A 22,593-nucleotide genomic window follows, 5' to 3' on the forward strand; every position below is an offset into this window, starting at 1 on the left:
ATATTAAATAAAGTTCCCTAACATGCCAAGGCTGGTCTACGTGTGTAAATACCGCAAGGTGACATCTGCTGGAGTGCAAGTTCGAAGCTTTTGGGCATGTGGATGAATAAATAAATATATATATATATATATATAAAATTCACTGAAAAAACCATAGGTTATAGACCATATATAGTTAGGAATTAGCATTTAAAAAACCTTATTTTACTCACACAAAACCATTGAAATTCCATATATAGTTAGTTGTACTAACTATATATCGCGCACCCGCAATCCACTGCTGATCATGTCACATATTACATCATTCATGACATGGTCAGTGACATCACTGATGACATCACTGATGACATCTCAAATGACATCACTGATGACATCACTGATGACAACATCCAGTGACTGTATTTTTCTGTAAAGTTAAAATATGTCTTGAGTGGATGTATAAGTGTCTGGATGAAGGATTTAGTAGGTGCATGACTGACTGTATGAGTGAGTGATTAAATGTGTCTCACTGAGTGCATGGGTTAGTGACTAAACTGTCTTAATTTGTGCATCATTATGTCTGTTGTTCTGAAAACTGCTGCATGTGTTGTTCAGTAGCTATATGAGTAACTATATGGGTTATTGATTGGTTGCCCAAGTATTTGTATGGGAGACTGAGTGTGTGTGTGTGGGTGGCTGGGAGGTGTATGACTCTGTGCATAGATGTGTGAGCAGTTGATTCACTAGATGTATGGGTTCAAAAGTGCATGTGGAAACAGCTGTATGGGCGGTTGACTGTGTGCATCAGTGTATTGGTGAGTGAATGGATATCTCAGTGCTACATGTCAAAGTAAGTACGTATGTAAAACACAGTACATGTGAGAGTTGACATATATAAATAACTGTGCATAAGAGCCAGTGAATGTGTGAGTGGCTGTATGCATCATTGTGAACTTGTATCCGGGATTGTATAAGAGAGTAAATATGTTTTAGTATATGTTTGAATAAGTAAGGTGTGTATAACTGTATAGTTGGGAAAATGGAGGTGTGATTGATTGTTTGCATGACTGACTAGGTGTGTGTGTAACTTCATGGATGAATGACAATCTGTGAGTCTGTGTTTACACTGAGTGTATCTAAGGTTATATTAGAGTCTGAAGAGGTTCATCGTATTATCACATGAATGATGTCATCAGTGATGTGATCAGTAATGTCAAATGAGATGCCATCAGTGATGTCATCAGTGATGTCATTTGAGATGTCATCAGTGATGTCATCAGTGATGTCATTTGAGATGTCATCAGTGATGTCATCAGTGATGTCATCAGTGATGTCATTTGAGATGTCATCAGTGATGTCATCAGTGATGTCACTGACCATGTCATGAATGATGTAATATGTGACATGATCAGCAGTGGATTGCGGGTGCGCGATATATAGTTAGTACAACTAACTATATATGGAATTTCAATGGTTTTGTGTGAGTAAAATAAGGTTTTTTAAATGCTAATTCCTAACTATATATGGTCTATAACCTATGGTTTTTTCAGTGAATTTTCAAGGTTTTGTAAATGCTAATTCCTAACTATATATGGTCTATAACCTATGGTTTTTTCAGTGAATTTCAATGGTTTTTTAATAGCAAATATCATAAGCTGTCGAATGGCAAGTACGTGGTAAGTAAAAACATTTTCGTGTTTATGCACACTGATCTGCTTTGAATGCTGCCCCCCCCCCCCTCATTTCTATTAGGAGTACTCTCTCTTTGCAGATAGTGAAGGGTAGTTAACGCAGGCCTTTGCCCTCGTTGTAATCCGTCGTGCCTGCTTCTCTCTCCATTTCATTGATTGTTCTATTTGGTTCATTCTCTATTTACAAACAAGCACAGAGTCGCAATACTCTGTTTAGTCTTTGCAGATAGCGAAAAATCGTGTAAAAAAAACAAAAGGAATCGAGCAAAATCAGTAGGCCACTAATGGGATCTCTTTTTGACCTGGCTAAAATAGAAACATTAGGAACAACCTGTTGAAAATAGCAATGTGTATGTACATAAGCGGCGTTCATTTGTGTTCACAGTACCCCTTGTTGATTGTTTGAATCGAGCATTGAATTGTTCGAAGTTGGTTCTCTTAAGGATCTTCTCTGCCTGCAAACGAGGAAGAATAGGAATATTCTCTCTCCCTTTGCAGATAGTGAAAGGTAGGTAACGCAAACCTTTAACACGTCGTGCCTATTTCGTTCCTCATTAATTGATTGTTTGCCCGAACATTGACTGTTTGGGAATTGGTTCTTTTTGGAGGTATTCCCTGTTTGCAAATAAACGTAGGAAAATCTTTGCAAGTAGTGAAAGGGTAGGTAATGCGGACCTTTGTCCCCCGTTGTAATCTGTCATGCCTATCTACTCCCCACTGATTGATGCACCTGTTTCACCCGGACCATTTACTAGAGATAGGTCATCTGGCCCGACCAGAGAGCACCCCTAGTGAAAAGGACATATGCAATAATAACAAAGTGATCACTGTATCCTGTTAACAGAAACTTTAGCATCAAACAACCTGGAAAGAAAGGAATAGGAAAACGAAAATCAGTAGGCCACTGATGAACTTTTTATTAAATAACAAACAAAGAAACGATAACAATACGTAATGATAAAACCTATTATTGTCCTAGAAACAAGAAACGTTAGAAGTAAGCCCGTAATAAGAAACCTGAAAACAGTAAGAGAAACCAAGTGTGACATTGCAACGGCCACAAGGCAACGAGGCTTCATCGCCCCTCACTGCCCCAAAACGTGTCTGTCCCACCGCCTGCCACGCCCAAATAACGGCAAACTGGGAAAGATACAAGTCAGCAGACATCCGCCCCATTCTGGAAACTTTATCGGGATTGTACTTGATTGAGTGTGATGTCACAAACATTTGTGCGGATCTAGATTGTGTTAAGGAATACGATAGGTTAAGAAGAGAGTATGCGCCACATTTGCCTCAATATCCTTTGTTTGAGAAACAGGTTTCCGGCTACGCCCAGCCGGAAGCAACACATATAAGGCGGGTCCTGCTGCCAACCGTCGGCCAGGAGATCATCACGTAGGGTGTAGCCGGAGGAGAGGCCGAGGCCAGCGGGACCCGGCCAGGGGGATTGCTACGACCACCCTGGAGAGTTGCAGGGGGGGGAATGTCCGTGTCCTCGACCCTCCCCTCTCTCTCCCAGTCCGGCCACCATCAACCAGAGGCCGAGGCCGACGGGATCCGGCCGCGGTGGCGGTAACCCTGGAGAATTGCAGGTTAGACCCTCTCTCTCCCAGTCTGGGCCAGCATCCATGGAGGGCCTGGGAGTGGAGAGGCCACTGCACGAAAGGCCCAGGAGAGGCACCACACGCCAAGGCCTGCCCCACCGGATGAGCCAAGGAACCCGTTCATGGGGCCAGAGCAAAGGGCGTCCGGCCGCCATCCACCGGAGGTCCGGCCCAAAGACGGACCTCTTCTTTCTTTTATAATGGCTGCGACAACACTGGGGGGGGATGTCTTGCACATGCCTCTGACCCCCCCCCTCGTCCTCATCGCCTGGTCCGGCCATAACAAATGTCAAGCGAGACGCCGTGGGGTGCACTGGGTGGGAGAGACGGTGCGAACAGGCCTCTCCCTCCTCCCCAGGTGGAGGCTTCCCAGCTGCACCCTCAGCGCTCCAGGTGCCCGGAAAAGGGTTCTTCCACTGTGGCGATGCTGCAACGTCTCGCCCGGCAGGGTGGAGCCCGTCCGCTCATTTGACCCCGCGATCGCCAGTAGCTACCGAACTCTCAAAATGGCGGTCGACCTGGCAAGAGCGGGCCCAGCATGAAGAAATGGCCCGGTCACTGGTTGACTCCACCACCGTAGTCCTCCACGACCTTGAAGATTCTAGAGGAGCCGCGGGAGTCCCCGACCCCCGCAGACACCCCCGATGGGGAATGACTGCCATGATCGCCCGTGGAGTGACGAAACTGTAGCCGCGGGACGTCGGCGCTCCCATGCTGGCACCAGCCTCCGTTTGAATGACTAGAAACCTGCAGACCTCAGTTCCGGTGAAAGCACAGTGTGACCCGGTAGGAAAAATTGTTGCACCCCCTCCCCTTTTTGACTGATGGTTCAAACCACCGATCCTTTCCTTTGCCCTTTTAACGGAACTTTGGACTGCCTCCCCTCCCCCCCCCCCGCGGCGCCCCACGCCGTTATTTGCTGGGCGGCAACTTACTAGACATCACCTTCGTGCCATCCAGATTTCAGCGCGTTCTGCTGCCTTGGAACTATTCGCACAACAGACCGCTACTGACAACCCACGCCCCGGGACGCCCCACGCCGGATACCCAAATCAGTGCGGCACCCAGGCAACATCTTCTGAATTTTCATAATTTGAAAGAACTAGTAACATGTCCTCATCAGGAATTTCCTCTTTAATCATCTCATCAGGAATCTCCTCATGAAAAGTCTGCAATGATGATTCTTGTAACTCTATGGTCTCCAAACATTCGATAAATTCGCCATCAAGAGATTGATCAAAAAAATCATTCAAGTCATCTCCTCCTTGTGAGAATATTTCATTATTGGTGCTGTCAATTTCATTAAATGTAGTGGATAATTCAAAAGAAATTGCCACGGTCTCTTCATTGTTTAAATGTTTTTACTGTTTTTGTTTTGTTGTATATATTTATAAGTTATTAAAGTTTTATATTCCTACTACTTTGTTGGAGTGCTATATATTTTTAATGTGACACATAATTGTAAAAACTTTGATGTACAAAGAGTCATCCCTGGAATCTTCCGCTTCAGGCTCGGTCCCCTCCCCAATCACAATACAGGATGGTTTTCAGATAGTAGGAACGCGTGTGGTTTGACGGATCTCATCGGGTGTGGGCCTTGATCTACTATAACTCCTTTGAAGAGGGGTGATTCTTTACAGCTGGGGCCATAAACTACATCTGCAGGGCTAGCTGATAGCCTGGACAATCGGACACAGAGGAAGAGGAGTGTCAGAGGGTGCGGTAGTGAATAGGGCGAAAGGGAGGTGTCGGGCGGGCACAGAGTGTGATTCTCAGGGAAGAGCAGCGCAGATGGGGGGAGGTTTATTGCCGATGCATAAGACAGAGAGCGGGGGTGACCAGTGCCTGGGGAAGATGCTTGCGAGGGTGGGGAGCCATGCTACGGATCAACAGCGTGCAGAGTGGGTCTGGTCAAGGCATCTAAAATGGCTGCCGTGCACGACAAAAGTGTGGCATTTCAAAAAAGGCAAGATGGCGCAGACAATGTTTTTCAACACTTCCTCATTTCCTTCGAATCGAACGTTAACAGACGTTGGTGCATATTACCAAAGTTAAGCGATATTTATCGCTAACGATGCTTAGCAACGAATTTTTTACCGCTAAGCATCGTCAGAAATTATCGCAGATAAACCTTGCTATTATCAAGGTTTATCGCAAATGCGATAAAAAACGGCCGCAAAGCATGAATATCGCTAAAAAGTCAGCGATATTCATGCATTACCGAGCTAATGCTCTTAGCCATGTTATCCACCTCCCATTGGATAACATGGCTAAGAACTGCTCAGGGCAGGTGTTAAGTTTTTGGAGATATTCGCGCTTAGCGCGAATATCTCCAAAACTTGGTAATAGGAGATAGATATCTTGCATGTTGTAATGCAAGTTATTGTGGTATATGGAACTCATACCATAATCTCTCAGGAAAACAGAAACTGATCCTTTTGGGACCGCCTGAGAAGGCCTAGGGGGTGAGGGGTACTCTACTTTGCCCCCTTTTCACGTTCCGAACTATTTTATTTTACTCTCTTCTGTAATTACACAAAATGGCAGCGATAAGATGCACCAGACACAGACAGTGAGAGAAAGGAGGCCGGAGATGAAGAAGAGATGTCAAATACACATTGGAGATAATATAGTGGGACAAGGAAAGTAAATATGAGTAAACTTACCATGTAACATAAAAATGTTGCACTCTATACTATAAGTCTCATTTTATACTACAATCACTTCGCTACAACCTCATAAATTAAAAATAAAAATGAATAATGTCTCAAACAATTTTTGATTTCTAAATATAAATTTATTCTTCTGAAGTTTCAAAATTTGAAAGAACTAGTAACATGTCCTCATCAGGAATTTCCTCTTCAATCATCTCATCAGGAATCTCCTCATGAAAAGTCTGCAATGATGATTCTTGTAACTCTATGGTCTCCAAACATTCGATAAATTCGCCATCAAGAGATTGATCAAAAAAATCAATCAAGTCATCTCCTCCTTGTGAGAATATTTCATTATTGGTGCTGTCAATTTCAATAAATGTAGTGGATAATTCAAAAGAAATTGCCACGGTCTCTTCATTGTGAGCCATTTTATTTTGAAATTGCTTGCTGTAAATTGCAGAAAAAAATAATCACTTTCATTTATCGTTTTTAGTAATACATAATATAAAACTAACTTTATCAAGTATTTAGTATAACAGAAGGACTGTAAATAAATAACAGAAAACATTTTTCAAATTATCTTAAAGTGTACAACATAGTTCCCCTTACAAATTAACAACTCACCTTTTTAAAAGTAGGAGAAGTGTTAGTACTGTGTAAATCAAACACCAGAAATTGAGCACCAAAAATTCCTCACAAATATACCTCAGACAGTAGTATCACAAAATGGCTGTGGTTTCCTCTCATTTTAGATATATACATAACCAATTAACTTTCATCACACACAAATACAAAACCAAAGTAACATTTTAATTGGTTCTAAATTTCAACACTTTCAAATGTGTTTTCCCCATGCAATTTTCCATAGGACATTTAGATACGTCTACAGCCTGAATGGCTGAACGGAATTACACCAAACTTGGCAAAATGGTACATCAAACCCAAGAGGTCAGGGAGGATCTACTATGCCCCCTTATGGTCATTTGCCCCTTCGCTTTGGCCTCCTCTTGTCTCTCGATCCTACCGAGAGACAAGATGGCGGCCGCTACGGACTGTTTGGAATGTTTACAGATGCCGGAGAACCAATCAGCTTCGCAAAGCTCCGTAACGCGAAAAGTACGCGAAGCGGAGCGCTGTTACAGATATATATCTTTTTTTGAACGTTAATTTCTCAAAATCCACTGGAGCACATATATTGAGACCTAGCAAAGGCACATCGGGCTACCAGTCCCTAATATTTTGCCAAGTTTCGTGCAAATCCATTCAGCCGTTCGATTATTATTATTATTTTTTTTTTTGCCCCGCGGGGCCCTTTTAAAACCTCCACATCAAACCTAGGGGGTCAGGGAGGATCTACTATGCCCCCTTATGGTCATTTGCCCCTTCGCTTTGGCCTCCTCTTGTCTCTCGATCCTACCGAGAGACAAGATGGCGGCCGCTACGGACTGTTTGGAATGTTTACAGACGCCGGAGAACCAATCAGCTTCGCTTCACAAAGCTCCGTAACGCGAAAAGTACGCGAACTGGAGCGCTGCCCGGTCCGCTGTTACAGATATATATCTTTTTTGAACGTTAATTTCTCAAAATCCACTGCAGCACATATATTGAGACCTAGCAAAGGCACATCGGGCTACCAGTCCCTACAATTTTGCCAAGTTTCGTGCAAATCCATTCAGCCGTTCGGGCTAAAAGTGAGGCCAACCGCCCTATGGAAAACTCAATGTTAAAAACATGTTTTGGGACCCCCCTTTTTTCTCAGCCCCCCCTTGAAACCCCCCCCCAAATTTTCAGTGGCTGCTCAAAAACAAAATGTTCCATTTTCCTGAAAATTTCAGCCAATTCCGTCCACAAACGCCAAAGTTATTAGACATAGAATTTTCAAAAATCCCATAGAGAAAAAATCCTAACTATATATACCTACTGGCGACCGCCAGTAGGTAATATATAGATATATATATATATCTATATATATATATATATCTATATATTACCTACTAGGTACAGTAGGTAATATATAGATATATATATATATATATATCTATATATATATATATATATATATAGATATATATATATATATTACCTACTGGCGATAGCCAGTAGGTATATATAGTTAGGATTGTTTTCCATAGGGAAATCGCAACATTCTATTGGGAATAACTTTGGCGCTGGTTGAGGAATCTTCCTGAAATTTTCCTTAACTTTGCCTCGCGGCGCTCCGCTCCTTCCCTAACAGTTTGGGGGGGATTGGTCAAGCGGGGGCCGAGATAAAAGGGGGGTACCAAAACGTGTTTTCCCCATTTTAATTTCCATAGGGCGGTTGGACTCACTTTTAGCCCGAACGGCTGAATGGTTTTCCACCAAACTTGGCAAAATTGTAGGGACTGGTAGACCAATGTGCCTTTGCTATGTCTCAAGATGTGTGCTCCAGTGGTTTTTACGAAAATGTACTTTGAAAAAATATATATTGGGCTAGATTGGGCTATATATATGTTAGAGCCCAAATGTAGCCCAATGTAGCCCAATGTAGCCCAATGTAGCCCAAAGATGGCCACCAGAGACAAAAAAAAACAAATGTAGCCCAAATATCAGCCAGATGTAGCCCAACTATAGCCCAATGACAGAATGTCCCAGAGTGTTCTAAAGAACAACTAGAGCGCTCACAGTCTTACTTATGACAAAAGTATGGCACACCTGAAGTCATCTTGATTGGAATAAAGTGTTAACACGTAAAACATTTAATTTGCAAAGGAACAAAATGAGGGGGTACATTTTGCCATAGAAATTATGATTAGTGCTGAAGAAAGAAAAATTAGGGCACATTTTGAGTGACTTCTCAAATCCTCTTATATTTCATTAAAAAAATTCTGATATGCAGTTTCCCAAGATGGGCACCTGAGACAAAAGAGCCCAAATGTAGCCCAAATATCAGCCAGATGTAGCCCAACTATAGCCCAATGACAGAATGTCCCAGAGTGTTCTAAAGAACAACTAGAACGCTAACAGTCTTACTTATGACAAAAGTATGGCACACCTGAAGTCATCTTGATTGGAATAAAGTGGTAACACTTAATACATTTAATTTGAAAAGGAACAAAATGAGGGGTTTCATTTTGCCATAGAAATTTTATATATATATATATATATATATATATATATTCACAGAAAAAACCATAGGTTACACACCAGTTATAGTTAGGAATTAGCATTTAAAAAACCTTTGAAATTCACTGAAAAAACCATAGGTTTCAAGCCTTATATAGTTAGGAATCAGCATTTAAAAAACCTTTGAAATTCACTGAAAAAAACATAGGTTTCAGGAGTTATATAGTTAGGAATTCGTTTTTAAAAAACCTTTGAAATTCACTCAAAAAACTATAAGTTTTAGTGGTGTTATAGTTAGCTGGACATTTTACTCATACAAAACCAATGAAATTGCTCCTATATAGTTAGTTGTACTAACTATATTTTGCGCACCCGCAATCCACTGCTGATGATGTCACATATTAGATCATTCATGACATGGTCAGTGACATCACTGATGACATCTCAAATGACATCACTGATGACATCACTGATGACATCATCCACGTGACAATCACATACACCTTTTCATACACTATTACAATTTTTCATCACTGTTTGTAAAATACAGAGTATCATATTTAAATCCATTGTCACAGCAATACAAGTATCTAAAAATCCACTCAGTGATTCATAGATGTACACACACATCTAATCACTTACCTATGGATTCACTCATACATGCTGTCAATGAACAATAGAACACTATCAAAAATACATCCTATTCACATATGAAGTCATCCTACTCACTTATGCAAACAATGGATCATACTTACATATTTACTTAGCAAAACACTTATACAAACACCACTTCTTCTATTCATTTAGATAGTAAGTCATACTTAGTGAATTATAAAATCATTATTACAAGTATACAGTTATCCATACAGTCACTCACACAATCATTGTGTCTTATGTATACTTATTTATATACAACAACTGACACATACACTGCCTTTTATTTTTCTAGTTTGTTGGACCTGTACCTTTGAGAAATATATTTGCTCATCACCACACCCATAAAGAGATTCCCTCACCCAAACTGTTAGAACATGTAGTTTTAACTTCATATATCTACTGAATCAACTATTCACACATCTTTGGACAGTCACACACCCCCCACCGAACCACACACACTTTCACACTCCCATACAAATACTCAGTTAACTAAACAATAACTAATATAGACTTTCACATAGCTAGTAACCAACTGTAGAATCAGTTTACACAACAACTGACAAAGTGATACAGATATTCACACAGTTTAGTCACTATGCACTATATTTAGTGAGACATTATAAATTGGTCAAGTAAACAGTCAATTACACTGCTACTAAATCCTCCATCCAAATATTTATGTATATATATCTACTCATTCTTCAATGTAAATTGCTATATATATAAAACATATTTAAATAACGAAGCAAACCACATTCACTGGATGATGTCATCAGTGATGTCATCAGTGATGTCATTTGAGATGTCATCAGTGATGTCACTGACCATGTCATGAATGATCTAATATGTGACATCATTAGCAGTGGATTGCGGGTGCGCAAAATATAGTTAGCACAACTAACTATATAGGAGCAATTTCATTGGTTTTGTATGAGTAAAATGTCCAGCTAACTATAACACCACTAAAACTTATAGTTTTTTGAGTGAATTTCAAAGGTTTTTTAAAAACTAATTCCTAACTATATAACTCCTGAAACCTATGTTTTTTTCAGTGAATATATATATCTACACACACACACACACACACACACACATATATATATATATATATATATATATATATATATGGATTTATTTATTTATTTATCCACATGCCCAAAAGCTTCGAACTTGCACATTTTACACGTGTTATCAGTGTGCTTTTATGGTTCCATGAACCGGAACGAGGTTGATTTGGATAGTCCTACTACTCTGTGAACTGTTTTGGTTTTAATCTGGTCGCCCTAAAATTCACCCAACTATGTATTACTAAACACTTTGCCCAAATAAAAAGCCAGACCTGTTGGCTTTGGCAGTACTTAAAAAAAAAAATATATATATATATAAAAAAAATATATATATATATATATATATATTTTTTTTTTTTTCAGTACTGCCAAAGCCAACAGGTCTGGCTTTTTATTTGGGCAAAGTGTTTAGTAATACATAGTTGGGTGAATTTTAGGGCGACCAGATTAAAACCAAAACAGTTCACAGAGTAGTAGGACTATCCAAATCGACCTCGTTTTGGTTCATGGAACCATAAAAGCACACCGATAACACGTGTAAAATGTCCGAGGACAAAACAGATTTGAGATACAGTTTAGTGTAAAGCAAAATATGAATTAATAACATAACATATAGTACCAATAATATATGGGTACAAAATAGTAAATACAATCGCCATATTAAAAGAAATGTTGAAACATGTATATAGCAACAGATACATTTCCCTAAAAGAAACTTGTGTAATTTTCAAGCCACTTTAGCCATCGCGTCCTGAGGGTCACATGATATACGCAAATCTAGGCCAGGCGCAAGAGAAGTGCTTATGCATTTATAATGGCACGCCTGTTTTTCCTATTCAACCAGACTGCATAAATGTATTGGCTAATTCCATAAACCACAACCTGACTTGTATCAGATCTCTTGATACCATAGGCCTCCCAAAAGTGTCATATGCCAATAGAATACATAACAGTTTGAGCCATTTCCGCATAGGCCTGCCATATTTTGGGCAAAAAGAAGAATGGCACACGTTCAGCGTCCTCACTAGCAGATTTACGGAATTTGCAAGTCAATGGAGTAGGCTGGCGGGACTTCCATCTATTTACGAATTTATTAACTCGGAGGGTTCCGAGCCTAAATGTCATGCATAGTGTGCGGACAATGGGTGGTTAGATCTGATCAAGATACACTTCTTTAGCTGGGGAGGTTTTGCAGGCTAGGAGTGCTTCAATCAATCAGCCAGATTTGGCTTTATGATGTTGTTAGTTGACTTGTTTTTAATCCCAAAACACAGCTTGCTTTGACCCTACCCATGGTGCCTGCCCCAATAATGCAAGGGTTACTTCAATACCCACCCAGGCCTAGGTCATTGAGATAGTATTTGACAAACTGAAACCAAGGGAACAGATTTACTTTGCTATGGCTCAGGATTTCCTCCATCGCCAACCTATAATGGTGGAGCTCTGAGGAGACCAAAACCTCACCCAGTACAGAAGAGGTTTTAACATTGCTTGTTCTCCCAGCCTTTTTAGTCCCATGTCAAACTAGAATGGTAGCGTGGGTGTGCTCTGTTGGAGGCTGAATCGAGAGCTCAAAAAGTTATTTTCTTCAGAAACCAAGCCTTTTACATTCACGATTCCCTAGACTACTTCACCATAAAGAGCAGCAGCCTGCGCTTTTGCTTTGTAAACTTCTAAGTCTGGGGATGCACATTTGGGTGGTGTTGTTGTCTTAAACCTTTTTACATTTACTGAAGCAGAGTGCAACAACACCATTTTGCTTTTCTCTGTTTGAGATTTCCATATCCTACTCTTACCTGTTCTAATCCCCAGGTAGTCAAATTTGCACACCTCCTGGAGGGGTTCCCCTTTCACTAAAAAGTCCCTTTGCATGATTTGTGCGGGCTAAATATCATATTCTCAGTTTTTGTAGTGTTCACCTCCAGCCCACCGGCGTCACAAAACTCAGAGAATTTGTTTGTTGTTTCGGAGTCCAGGAGAGTGTTGTCAGAGAAAAGAAGTGCTAAGATAGAACAACCAGTGAATATAGGGGAATCGTGGCTGCACTCACCCAAAATACAACCATCATTGATGTAAACTTAAAAGAGTTGGTGTAAGTACAAACCCTTGCCTCACCCCTTGTTGGACCGGTATGTGGTTTCAGTTAAGTCACCATCCAGCCCCCATCTCACTTGCGCAGAAGTATTGTCAAGAAGCCTGTTATGAGTGTCTAACAAAGTGTGATCTATACCCATAGTGGCCTGGGTGGACCAATGGTGTGACCGTGGAACCAGATCATAGGTTACCCTGAGGTCCAGAACAGCCAAGTATAAGTGATTACTGGAGAGCCTAAGATATTTTACCACAATGAGGTCGAAGCAAAAAAATTAACCAACTGTGCACACCCTGGAGCGAAATCCCACCTGAAAACGTGTTAAAATAGCAGCCTCATAAACCCAATCTTGTAGTCTAGCCTCAATGTGGAGGCAGAAGATTGTTTGCAAGTTATCAATAAGGCTGATGGGTCGATAGTTATTTGGGGTGCCTCTATCTCCCTTTTTATAGATCCGGACAATCTCCGCATTTTCCGTGATTATGGAACGTGTCCTCCTGCCAGTATTCCATTTGAAATGGCATTAACGCAGAGGCCCAGAGTAATACAGGTCGCAAAGGATTTTATCAGGGCCCGGGCCTTCTCAGGGGGTATAGCCTGGATAGCTCAAAGTGTTTTTTAGGGTAAAATGAAGCGGAGCGAATCTCACTGGCGGTTTCCCGATCGAGTGCTCTTGGCACTGGGGCTTCCAGACCGATGCTGGAGCGGTCATAGATTTCAGTGAAATGTTCCACCCACTGCTGGGGTTGAATAGTTAATTCTATAAGACTCCTGGAGCGCAGGCATCCATGTGAAAAGATGCGCCAGATCGTTGTTACATAATGTCTGTACTAGGGATCACCAATTTAAATCTATTCATCTCTGTTTGATCCGCATTATCAGCCTTTTATATTTTATTTGGACAGCCCGAATTACCATGTGGATTTTGATGAGTAGGCTCATTGGCTAACAGCGCTCCTAGCTTTAACATGAGGGAGTCTGTGTGAGTGCAGGTTTTTTGCCATTTTCGGTCTTGGTGCAGTGAAGCTTTAGGGCAGCAAACTGCGTAGAATGATATCCTGCTAGTAGGGAAAACTCCCCAGGTTGATCGATTAACTGTTTGAGGGTTGTATTAAACTCATCGTAGGCACCTGGTAAGGTGACCAAATAGAGGCATAGTTTCAAACACTTAATCGATTTCCACGTATTGTTCAGGCTAATGATTGTTACCAATTTATTGCCTGGAACTACAGAATTCTGCAAGAAAGGGCGGCTCAACGTAAGCCTCAAAGCACTGTGATCACTGTCCATCAATGTCAAAATTTCAAAGTCAACTGCCAGGTGTCATAGATCAAGGTCCCCCCCAAAAAAATTCTTCTTAGGGTAGGACCTCGGGCAAATGCGTGGGCAAATTTGGGCGCCAATTCCGATTCAGGAAAAAAAGCGCCCGTCCGAATCGTAACCGGAGCCCTCTCCGTACGAATCGTACACGTCCGTCCGAATCGCGTAGTACGATCCGTATCTCGTCAATCTGTCCGAATCGTCGCAAACTGTACGAATTGCAAGGCCGTCACTGTACGACACTAACCCTCACAGTGAACCGTACGATTCGTAAACATGCCGTACGACCCAACGAGTAAGATCCGTACGGGGGTATGAGGACGCGATTCGTATGGTCCACGTCAGGAAAGGGCGATTCATACGGACAACCACACAATCACATACACACCGTATGGTGCATACACCCCATGATCGCAGGGGTACAAAGCGTACCCCTGCGATCATGGGGTGTACGCACTATACCCCATGATCGCAGGGGTACGGACCGCACCCCTGCAGACATGGGGTGTACGGACCGTACCCATGTATGGTGCGTACCCGACACAAATCGTACTTGCTGGGTCGGGAAAATCTGCTTCGAACCGTATGGATGTCGCGTACAGCGGGTTCCGAGGGAGAAGCGTGCGGAGATTAGAGTTGTACGGTCTTTGTACGATTCGTACGGAGTCCTGCTCTTCGTACTAATCTTACTTCATCATACGTATGGGGAGGTTGCAGGGTACGATTCGTACGGGAAAAATGCTCCGTACGGCTATTCGGAGTGGTTTTTCCCGAATCGGAATCGGCCCCTTGGTGTCAGACGGAAATCTCCCATTGCATGCGTGGAGGCCACAATTCATATTTAGAGTAAGGAGTTGGGTGGCTGGCACCGACCAGAAAAGTAGGAGTTCTCCCACTAATGAGGGAATGCCTCGAGCCTCATCTTCCTAAGCATAAACAGATGTTAGGCCATCAAATGGCTCACAGGTGGAGTTAAAATCATTAGTGATTATGAGTGGGGAACAACCTGCTCTCATGGCAAGATGGTGGGCAAGTAGGTGTAGAGTGGGAGATTCCTTGCTACGTGATACTGAGTGATTGTAAATATTGTATAAATCTATAATGCAGCCATTACCGTCCCTTAGTGACAGGCCCAAAATATCATTACTATGGATGTCCAGCTTTTTTACAATTACAGTTGGTGAGTTTTTAACCCATATGGTGAGGCCACCGGAGGGGTTGCCAACTTTGGATAGACTAGCTTCACTTTTAACGTTGTAGCACCCTAGTCTCAACAAGCATTGGCATAGCCAATAGGTCTCACCTTTGGGACCTTATAAGTGTTTAGTTATACAGTACAATATCCTTGGTGCAACAACATCAACTGTTGCATGGCTAAACACTTATAAGGTCCCAAAGGCTAGACCTATTGGCTATGCCAATGCTTGTTTGATTTGTCAATGAACTCGTAACAATGTGCCTTCTAGGAATTGGAGGACCCAAAGTTCAAGTGACAACAGACAATATGTAATATATTCTCATTCTGAATCATCTTTCACCACTATAATACTCTCATTGTTTTTCGCTCTCCTCTATCTCAGATTCGTTATATGGATTATGCCATATTGCCTCTTGAAGATGCATCTCACCATTTCCGGATCTTCTGAAGGTAATTTTAAGAATGGAGATGTCACTGTGAAATGTGTCACACTTCCACAGACAAAGAAGATGCCCCGACAGTAAACCAGTGTTTTACATCATGCAGACTTCCCTGGTTTAAGCCACTGATTCAAGAATACAAACGAGGACTACACTTGTCATCATCCCTTGCAAAGTGGAACAAGGCTGAGTGATACATTTGCGAGAGTGCTGTTAGCTCTTGGGAGCGACAATGTTTTATTTGTTCACAGGGGCGTAGCTGGTCACTAATATTGGGAGGTGTGAGCTTCAGATTTTCAAACAGTATAATGTTAAAATATATAATACCACAAGCAGTGCGCATGAGAGGGTCTTAAGGGGCAGTGAAAAGGTAGAGCATTGATACTCAAAGTACAGCCCGGGGGCAGGGTGTGGCCCTCTTGACCTTTACCTGTGGCCCCCCTGGTGAACAGCAGCACCAGCTGTTGTTTAGTTGCTGAGCACTAACATTTATAAACAATGTTAAATAAACAGGCAATTGCCTGTTTATTTAACATTGTTTTAGACCTCCTCGCACACTGCCTGACCCACCGAGACCACCTACCGCCAGCCTACTGGCATCAGTGCGGCACTCGGTCACACCACAGACCGTACCAGGGCAAATGTTTATGAGTACCCATGAAATTGAGGAATGCAAATCAGTAGGGGTACTAAGTGAGAGAAAAGACAATATTTTGTAAAATACCAAATATTTTTGATGACCTTCAAAACTGAGAGATGGAGAGAGTGTGTTTTTGTCCGTGTGTGTCTGCGTCTGTACGTCCTAGTGACACCTTACTAAACCTGACTGAAAGCACCTGTACCCAACTATTTACCAGAAAATACATTTATTGGTTGGGGGTGGGGAGGTGTAGTACCCCCAAACACCCACCTGAAGCTACGCCCTTATTTGTTCATGTCTTGAGAGCCGTATAAAGCACTACTCAAAGCTTTCAGGCCTCCAAACAGCATGGAATGAGTGATGTGCCCAAGTTACTGCCCATTGACATATGAGGGACAGGATTCTAAAGTGCGCCAAAGTACTCACCAACTGCCCATTTAAAGCAATAGTGTTGTTGAAGAGTGCTTGGTAACTCACTTTACACAAACAAGCAGAAAAGTGCTTTAGAACATCACATCACTAAAGCGGTTGTCATCAATTGACGTTCCTGTATATATCCATCACTCTTGCTCTAGAGAGCTATCCTCATCTTTTTACTTTCTTTCTCAAAATTAAACAAGCATTTACAATGCAATAGGTCTCGCATTTGTGAAAGTTTGAGCTATTGCCATTTGTAAATGACAATGCCTTTTATTTATGTGTTGTTTTTTAAAACTGATAAATAAAAGGCATTGTCTTTTACATCTCCTCTCGATTGTTACATTCCCTTTTACATCATAGAATGCTTGTGCCATAGAATGTATACAGTGACTAGGGAGTCTCTACATTGACAATATACAAATATTTGCATTTTTATTAATTACAACACGCACTGCCTTACATGAAAAAAATACCTTTTTAAGGTGTCTACTCAAAAATTATTTAATATGAAAATACATTAGAAGGTACATTGCAATATGGTTCTACTTTGTCATCCTGGGTTCTGGTGTTATTTACCAATCCCTCAGCCTTTAGCCTCAGGGTTTATGATGTCACCAGAACCTGAAGACAAAGATATAGGACCATATTACACAACTACACGTTATGTATCCTGTATATTTACTTGGATAGAACAAGTGTTATTTATTACCATGGTTGAGTTTGGGGAGGGTCAAGATTAACGAAACATGAAGCAGTGAGTGGGTCATGATTCTTCTCCTCTCCCTCAACAATGGAAATACATTTCAGATTACCAACTGAACACGCATCTGCATGTGTGGCTTCAGCCAGGCTTTTTTCAAACACAATGCAATAAACAGTCAATGACAATGGCTTAGCAAGTTTCATAGTCTAAACGCTGGGCCAAAGGATTCTTCCCAATTTTTTTAGACTTAGGTTCACAACATTGCCATCTACTAAGAATATATATATATTTAAAAAAAAATCATAATATATATTTAAAAAAAATCATAGCCAGCATTGTGATGTCCCTTCAGCCAACAATGGCAAAATCTCTTCAGCCTCAGAGCATGTTTCATGATGCTAATTAACAATGTCTAATGGGAGTTAGGTACTGTGCAAACCCCCACAAAAGTGGCACCCGTTATTGTACCCCCAAAGGCACTAAAATAGTCCCTGGCATGTGTCCACGCCAAATCGATGATGCCAGTTCAGGAATAGGTATGGTTGTAGCTAAGCATCCACACCATTTTTAATTAGTTTATTAAAAAATAAGAGTGTTCTCAGTGTCAGCTAAAATGACTGGTACTTTAAGATTAAAGGACTATTTAAATTTTCAATTTGGAAATTTAGAATACCAAGACATTGCAAAAAGGCAAGGCTACATGTGCATTTCAGAGGGAGGTTGAATAGTAATGAGGCAGCAAACACAAAATCTGAGATGATGTTGTGTCCTGCAGGAGTAAATCTGTATACTGTGAACAGGTTTTCTGAATGTGCTGTACTATCTTCTTCCAAGCCTTGCTTGGTATCATTACTTTCTCTTTACACTTCTGGTGGAAAGGTTCTTAACTTAATACCATACTTCACCATACAGTGAGACACAACAATAAAACAAGTCATTTTCGTATCTCAGCCACTATTCTTATTTGCCTTTCAAGTCCCTTACACAGCATAAAATAATCAGTTTAGAGCGTGGGCGATACTATGTTACTCATGCAAAGTGACCTTCGTTCAAAAGCTCTCTTCGACGAATTCACTTTTGCAAGGAAATTCATAAGTAATGATTCATAATGTCTGTCGAAATAAGATGCTTGAGGTGGAAACGCCTGCACGAGGCCCCTCGGTTGTTTAAGTTGCATTTACCAGATCCTTGTTAGAAAGTGAGGGTCTCTTGGAGCGCATGTTAATGGCAGTAAAGAGGGATGCCTGCTGGCCGATCCTGTTTTAAGTTACTGGTAGCTACACTCACATGAAGGAGGTGGAAACAAGAGTCTACCACTGTTCCATGCAACCTGGCTTCAGCTACAGATTTTGCTCACAGATACAGGCAGGATCGTACCCGAGTTCTGGGCTCATTAAATCTCACCGCCAACATAGCAAGTCATATGTTTGTTTTTAACGTAAAATGTTAGTAGATAACAAATGTGCAGAATAAACCACACTTTAATGGTGTTGTTGCTGCTGGTGATGTGATCTTTGGGGATATTACTGGATTACACTCCACAACCGTAGAGTGCGACTAATCTTCATTGTGAGCAGTTCGTTAACCATACTTCTTACTATTAAAATGGGAGCTTGTAGGGTAGTTGACTTTGAAGGTCTCCCTCTCCCCCGCCACCCAGCTGCTTGGGTGTAGTAGTGCAGTCCAGGGACTGCAAGACCTGATTGGGGCAGAACCCAGATGGGTAGGGGCTAAACGGTGGGTTTGGTTTGTGAGCCACACAATGGTTGGAGCCATTTTAGATTGAACAGAGACAGAGCGGTGGGGTATAAGCACATTTTCTACAATTAGTTTGGACTTGCGCGGGTTGGCATTTAATGTACCTCGAGGTTTGGGAGTAGTACAAGGGAGTGTATGGCAATAGAGAAAAGGGTAGCATTTGGTTACGATAGGCAGGGCAGTTCGATTTGGGTGGTACAGCAATAATAATTGCGGGTGGGATGTGCACTGAGGAGGCACCACAGGGTTCTCTGCAAGACAGGCAGAGAAGATTTGCTGGGCCTATGTGCTTTAGAGGTCCTAGGAGTAGAATGCGGGCCCGTCCAACAAGGTGCTCAGCAGAAGGTGTGGAGGTGACCCTATTTGTCTGCTCGCCACTGCATCAGAAGATCCAGAGGCAGGTGAGAAGAGGTTGGGGAGTGGGAGACACAATGCGAAGGGGCAGGCGGCTGACAAGAAGCACGCTGGGTGGAAAGCAATGCAGACTAAACTTATGGCTGCTTTACCCATTCGTTTGGAAACAGGAGAACAGCCGCAAGGGAGGGGTAGGCTCAGGAGAGATTCAGCAGCCGCTGGTTGCGGCATTTGGAGCATGCCGAGGAGCTAATCGGACAAATGCCATAGGGTAATAGCATCAGCAATTGTCTCCGCAATGTTGAAATGGAGAGGAGAGGAGGGAGACAGATAATAATAAAAAAAGATGGCAGGAGGAAATCAGGGTTAGATGGAGTAGTCAGTGCAGTGAGAAGGGGTTCAATGGAGAAAAAGTGCGAAGGAGCTGGGAATGTGTGTGTCCAAGGACAGGTATGTCCCCCGTCATGCTGGACTGTTCATTTTTCTCCACACTTGGCCAATATCAAATATAATCCATTACTAAACAACAAATCAATATATTTAAACCCTGACTATCTCAAAACGCGCAACACACAACCAAATACAATGGAGAAAGATCACTGAGTCGGATCAAAAAATATCCCAAAATAATTAATAACACCCAGATTCATAAAAAATGGTAGAAATGCACAACACAAATGAGCATAACAGACTTCGGGTAAAATATGTTGTCCATATGGAAAGTTTCAGACGTGAGATTGGGATGATTGTTTTCTAAGGTTATCGTTTTCACATATTAAGCCAGGTACTGTATTGATTTGTAAAGCAAGTGTCTTAAGAAGTTTTCTGGCAAGATTCCATTCGCAGCGCTGTAAGAACCTTCAAAAACAAGCGGTGACTCAGCTGTGGCACCCCAGCGACAGCCCAAATACAGACGGTCGATGTCCACAGCAGCGAGGAGCAGGGGCACGCAGCGGCGTAACGATAATTGAGGGGGCCCCCCTGCCAGGTACATGGAGGGGCCCCTTCCGGACTCAATTAGGAGCTCTCAGGCCGAAGTGCAGTGCTGAGGGGGCCCCCTTGAGCTTGAGGGCCCCCCCCGCACTGCGGGGGATGCGTGGGCCTGTGTTACGCCCCTGGGGGCACGAAGAGACTGGTGCGGATGAACAGAGTAGAGAAACTGGAGATTGAGGGTTGTCCCTGACCTGCCCCTGGGAGTGGATCGTTGCTCACCCGCCCCCTGCAGGGACACGCTGTGGTTGAGTCTTGATGTTCTTGAGCCCGGCGGGAGCGGGGGGTGGGGGTGAGTCACTGCACGCCGTGAAAGCGATCGTGAAAGCGATTGCTATTGTCAAACAAATAAGCCCGCGATTATCGCGCCCGTGCCTGGGCATGATAATTAAAACCACATATCAGCGGTGCATGTAATAGACACCAATAGGCCATGGGTGGAGCAATGCGCCCGCCTTTGGCCAGTTGCGTGCTGTCTTTATTAAAAAGATGCATGCAAATGCCAATAACGACGCCCAAAAGGAAAAGCACAGGCTTGTGCGTGTGCGATTCCTACCTTAGTTTTAAAACCCCTTACAAGAAGTCTCCTGCTGCACGACAGGGCTGCGCACTGCAACGCTAGGCGCGAGATCTAAAAATGTGTATTTAGAACATTTTTGTTTCACCGTCAGATTGAACTTTACCACCAGTGGTGCAAATTATAATTGACGACCATGGTCTTGTTTGGACTCGAAGTACAACAGTAACACTGTGATGATAATTGCAATTGTCACTAATGCAGTCATCAAAAAGGCAAAACTCAGAAAAATAGCATTTGGATGAAAGTAAAAAAAAAAGCAGTAGTGTTTTTTTTCTATTGCGGGAGGTATAGAGTGGCCTTAGACAGAATAGGACACGTTACAACGCAAACTTTTACAATGCAATACAGGTTTGTTGCCCGTATTCTATTGTAATTGTACCTGTAATGTATTGTGCCTGTATTGTATTGTAATTGTTTTTATTGTTTCCTGTACTCGCTTTTTCGCCCCTTTATTTCTCCTGTCTATGCTGTGCCCCTCTTTTTTCCTTCTGTACCCTCTGCCGAGCCCGCTTTCCCGCCGCTGTATCCCCTGCGGCCCGCCCCCTGGCTCCCAGCTGCACCTCCCTCCCACCTCCCCTTCTTATGGCGGCCGCTGCACGGTGAAGGGAGCGACCCTTGACCCTGTTTAGGCAGTTTGCTCCCCACGCCGCACAGCACCACCAGTGTGTTGCGCCCTTGAGCCCTGCTGCCGCTCTGTCGTGAGATCGAGACCCTCCTCCACCCGCAGGCTACCACCTGTGCCTCATCCCTGGTAGTCTGTAGGTTTGCTTGCATGGTTTGTTGCCCCTATTGTATTGTAATTGTACCTGTATTGTATTGTGCCTGTATTGTATTGTAATTGTTTTTATTGTTTCCTGTACTCGCTTTTTCGCCCCTTTATTTCCACTGTCTCTGCTTTGCCCCTCTTTTTTCCTTCTGTACCCTCCACCGATCCCGCTTTCCCGCCGCTGCGTCCCCTTCAGCCCCGCCCCCCACTCCCATTCGTGTGCTCCCTCCCGCCTCCCAGCTGCTCCTCCCTCCCTCCTCCCCTTCTAATGGCGGCCGCTGCGTGCAAGGCAAGCCCGTCTGCGCCCATCCGCGCCTGGACTGTGTCCAGCGCCAGAACCCCTGGCCCCTGCGAATGCTACGACGCCCGTCTCTGCTACGACTCCAGCACCCTCCATGCACTCAACGTCAGCCGATCAGTCACCTGCTGCCTGGCCGCCCCGAAGGCACCCAAGGACCCTTCTCCTGCCAGAACTGCAGCTTCACCAGCATCCGGCCCGCCAACCCAGCAACCAGGAAAGAACCCAACCACCTCAGATGCATCCTCCTCAACACCGGCTCCGCCTGCAAACA

General features: G+C 42.9%; 1 long non-coding RNA gene across 1 annotated transcript in view; it reads left to right on the forward strand.

Annotated features, from left to right (window-relative positions):
• Nucleotides 1-22,593, forward strand: part of LOC144767518 (uncharacterized) — a 381,370-nt gene that overhangs the window by 93,982 nt on the left and 264,795 nt on the right. Inside the window, exon 2 of the long non-coding RNA XR_013598240.1 lies at nt 15,753-15,820. This is a non-coding gene — a long non-coding RNA (uncharacterized LOC144767518). The remainder of the gene's footprint in view (nt 1-15,752; nt 15,821-22,593) is intronic.

Source organism: Lissotriton helveticus, chromosome 7 (genome assembly GCF_964261635.1).
Source record: "Lissotriton helveticus chromosome 7, aLisHel1.1, whole genome shotgun sequence".
NCBI lineage: Eukaryota > Metazoa > Chordata > Amphibia > Caudata > Salamandridae > Lissotriton > Lissotriton helveticus.